Source organism: Phoenix dactylifera, unplaced genomic scaffold (genome assembly GCF_009389715.1).
Source record: "Phoenix dactylifera cultivar Barhee BC4 unplaced genomic scaffold, palm_55x_up_171113_PBpolish2nd_filt_p 001468F, whole genome shotgun sequence".
NCBI classification, from domain to species: domain Eukaryota; kingdom Viridiplantae; phylum Streptophyta; class Magnoliopsida; order Arecales; family Arecaceae; genus Phoenix; species Phoenix dactylifera.
This window is the reverse complement of record NW_024068782.1, coordinates 50,878-55,386: the sequence shown is the minus strand read 5'-3', so window position 1 is coordinate 55,386 and position 4,509 is coordinate 50,878. Positions and strand designations below refer to the sequence as shown.

The window sequence follows — 4,509 nt, the reverse complement described above, 5'->3', positions numbered from 1 at the left end:
GAGACGTAAGAACTATCCTTGTTCCTTTTTGTCAATGCTCATTCTCAAAAACTTTATTCGACAAAATCTTACTCTAGTAATTTTTCAGCATTTCATAGTTTTTAACAACTAGATAATTGCTAATTTCACTTTCAAAATTCTGAGAATAAAGAGTTTGCAAACTTCACGCAAGTAAACCATCTTGGACTTAGACAACCATATTACTCAAAAGTCTCCTTTTCCCTGACCAATTGTTCTCTAAAAGTACTTACTCTTTTTTATTTTCTTTTCCCGATCACTTTATCCTGACATAGTGAAAAACTGATTTAGATGATATGAACATATATAACTAAGATTGGATGGGGGATCCATTTAGCTAGGCAGCATGAAATAACATTCAGAGATAGCCAAGAATTGGAATTCTTGGCAAATGAGAATTTGTAGATCCTACCTAAATAGTTGGGATAAGGCTTGATAATTCTGGTCATGGTTGGCTTCTTCTGAGAATGATGGGTCTTATTTCCAGATTAAAACACATACAGTTTTTTAATATTTTGATGGTGTTAAAGTTCCTAAGCACAGTTTCTTAGACCAGAATAATATTTGCTCAAGTTTTTTTTTTTTTTTAAAGTAAAGGGAGGCAAAAGAAGCCACCCGGCTTTTATTAAAGATTAATCGTATTTACAACAGAAATGAGTTACATTGTTAAGAGAGGAGAGGAACAGATGCAAGAAAACGAAGCTAAAGGGTCTCAAACCAAGTGCCTCATGATAATCAGGACAGAGAATGTTGTTGCTCATAAGAAGAAACAGTGGAGGAAAGAACCTCATCTAAACCAACAAGCAGGAGCATTCATTGCCTGGAAGTTCCAAGCAATTTCATAAAAATTCTCAGGCCAACACTTTCTTGTTATACCAGTCTCTTTTGAAACATAAAGAGCTCTGTTTTGCCGATCTTAGAAGATTAAGCTGTTATACCCCTTCTCACATCTAAATGAGACTTTAAAAAAAGCACCAGAATCCAGAATGGTCACAAGCTCCAAATTTCATAGAAAAGACTGACTTGAGAGAGTCCATAACCAATTTCATACCACATCTGGTACCTCCTCTAAAGCATAATACAATTTGCTGGAAGGCATAAGAGGACGAACAAAAGCTGTAGCTGAAGAAAACTAAGTTGCAATCCCCCAGATATTAAAGAGGCTGATTGTAGCTGAGACACAGGTCGAAGGTAGGGCTGATATGTTCTATAGTTTCTTTCCTTTCCAGGACTACATGACAGTTGAATAGTAAACAGGACATAATATGCTCCAATCATCTTTGACTTCCAAGAGGATATCTCAGAAAAGATATAGCTGGCTGAAACTCCATCATATGCAACCAAGGCAGAACTATGCTGATAAACAAAAACATGATCCACTGCTCAAGCAATCTGAAATGAGAGCATTCCCTCAAAAAAAGTCAATCTTTTTTAGAAGATGATTAGACAAAGTCAATTAATTCATTAATATAATGTACAAAACAAGCAGAATTCTCCCAAAAGGGATAGAAAGAAAAAAAAAGAAAAAGGGAGAAGAGATAGAACTTTTGAGAATAGGAAAAGTACTCATCAATATTAGAACATAATTTTAGTCATCTATGAGGTACAACTCTAGGAACTTCAGAACCATTAAATTAATTAAAAGCCAATTAGCAGGCCTACTTAGAATTCACAGTTATGTACTGTGCAGATACTAAATATTGAGTAGGCATAAACTGAAAGAAACAGCAGTTTTAATTTGGAACGCACCTCAGACTGGGATTCTGGATCCATTAGTGTTGCTTGCATTATGGCAATCTCTTCCTTGAGCTTTTTTATCTTCATTTGTTCTTCTGATTCTTTAGCTTTTGGCACTTGTTCCAATTTGAACTTTGCTTGTAGTAGAAATGGAAGAGATGCTCCGGGTTCCTCTATCTCAACATCTTCCAACAGCTCCTGATACCTCAGTGCCAATGTATCAAGTGGGCAAGCTTCTCCTAGTTCTGTTCTACTTGCCATGTTGATTTCTATGGGTGCCTCTGAGTTTTGGTTGCTTTGCTCTGCATGTTCCTCAGATGGATCCATTCCCACTTCTGCTCTCGTCTTGTCCACAGTTGCCCCATCCTCCTTGTCCAGAGGATCAGATGCCCAGGCTTCTCCAGTTTGTGCTCTCTGTTCTTCTTCATAATGTCCTGACGCCTCTGGATCTTGTCCGTTCTCTCCTTCGCACTTTCTAGATAGCTTGTCCTTTCTAATTTTACTAGCAAACTGGTGAAGCTTTGCCAGATTTTGCATGCTTGTCCTTACCACCATGCAACGATTTTTAAGGGCAGGCCAGTCTGAGGGTGAGGTATCATATAAATCTTGCAACTTTCGCTTCTTATGAGTAGTAGGCAGAGAGTGGTCTTTCTCTTCCTTATATTCTTCTTCTCCGCCACTGCATTCTTCAGAACTTTTTTTCCAAACGCCAAGAAACTATGTGGGCATACAACGCTTTTAACTGCATCAATACAACAAGATGTCAAGACATCATGTATTTCTTCCATCAAACTGAATATTGGAGTGTGACATCTGACTCGAAGAGCTGGGGAGGAACATAGAACGCGACATTCTTTGCATCAATTTCATATGTTTGCCATGCAGCTTCCCATGTCGAACCAGAATGCAGGATGCGGCCAGGCAAGTCGTGATTCAATCCAAACTGTATCGCCATGCGACGTGGAAGATACCGTTCGATACAATCCACTCCTACTAGCTCGGAAGCTCTCAAGCACTGAGCAAATGATCTCAATTCTTCATCGTTATCTGCGCAGCCACGAATCCATTCACCATTCTCTTTATAAAACTACCTGCATAGGGTCGCCACTGAAACTCACTGGGCGACTCGAAAATGAATGAGAATTCCAATTCCATTTCTTTTTTGGTATCTCACACACAACAGGTGTGAGTACAGCCCAAAGAGTCAGACAATAAAAGACAATGCAGGGGAGCTGAAACAGAAGCATGGTTTATGACTCGAAAACGAATGAGAATTCCAATTTCTTACAGACATCGTTTCACCTTTTGGCTCTTGGCTCGCCATAATTCACAAAATTCTTGGTTCTTGGCCTGCAGTATATCAAAAGGAGCCCAGACAACTAAATTTGTTGCCTCTTGCCTGCACTTGCTGAAGAGACAGCCCTTCACCATCTGCAAGTCCCTGTAGAGGCTTGCGAGAACCGCCGGCGCAAGGACGATCCTCGCGCCGCGTGCCAACCGAACGGCAATTGGGATCATCTGCAGAGAGACAGTCTTCTCAGGATGAGCAGGGAAGACAAACCTCGACAGCCAGAGCGACAAGAAGGCTACGTGCTAGAACTTGTCGCCCTCACCCTCTACAAAATGCCTCATCCAAGCACTCTGCTCGGGCTTCTTGCAGGTCTACCGGTAAAATTTCTTGTGCTCGCCCGCCAACCTCTGTTCAATCTCAGCAAGCTCGCCGTCCAATGTTCCAATCACCGGCTCGCCGATCACCGGGAATCCTTCGAGAACCATCACATCTTCTAACGTGATGGTGGCCTCCCCCCATGGAAAGAGAGAGGAACTGGTCTCCTCGCACCAGTAGGCCGCGATCCCCAAAACTGTCGACGCGTCCCTCCGAATTTTGTAAACAGAGGCCTTGATCGCCTCAAAAATCCCGGCTTTCTTCTACGAATCGCCATAAATGGGCTCCAGCTTGGGGACCCACTCCTCCCACTTCCTCAGTTGGGACCGCCACCCTATGAAGAGGACCTCTGGAGCCTCGACAGCGGCAAAGGAGGCGGCTTTGTGCCGCGAAGGCACGAAGAGAGCACCGACGGATTCCCCGGCGGAGCCCCCGGTTGGGTTGATGAACCAGCCCATTCTTCTCCCGGAATCTCCTGGCTCCGCTGCTGCCACCATATCTTCCTCTCTTTCTTCCACCAGAAGCAACATTTTTTTCCTCTCCTTCCATTGTTGCTGCCCCTGTGTCTGAACAGGTTATCCGAAGAGAAGAAAACTGGTCCGATGGGTATAAGGGAAAAGAATGGAAGGGAGAAGACGAAAGAGGAGATGGAGAGGCGACGAAGAGGGAGAGGAAGGGTTTTGTGGAAGCGTTCAGAAATGTTTGCTTTTTTTGTCCTACTGTATCCGGCCGTTGGCGGAGGGGTCTGTTGTTCCGCATGACCCGGGAGGTTTTGCCGATTTGTCCCATATAGAGGGCACAGGAGGCCAGCACTCGAATTTGGGTGGAAGGTAGACTTATTGGGTGTTTGGTGTGAGATGGCCAGATGGGGTGAGACTTGAGAACCACCTCATTCATTCGTGGGTCAGCACTAGGGACGTTATTAAATTTATTATCAATCTATCAACGAAGTATCCTGAGAGTTTGATGGGCCGGGCTGAGCCCCAACATGAGCCGGCCTTAATTTTTTAGGCTTCAAGCTGGGCTTGGGCCTAAAAATATTTATATAATCCAGGCCTTTGCCCAACTCGATCTCAGGTCTGGCTCAA

General features: G+C 43.2%; 1 pseudogene; it reads right to left on the bottom strand.

Moving 5' to 3' along the window:
- Positions 1–2,984: 2,984 nt before the first annotated feature.
- Positions 2,985–3,918, bottom strand: LOC103699029 (annotated as a pseudogene).
- Positions 3,919–4,509: the final 591 nt, after the last annotated feature.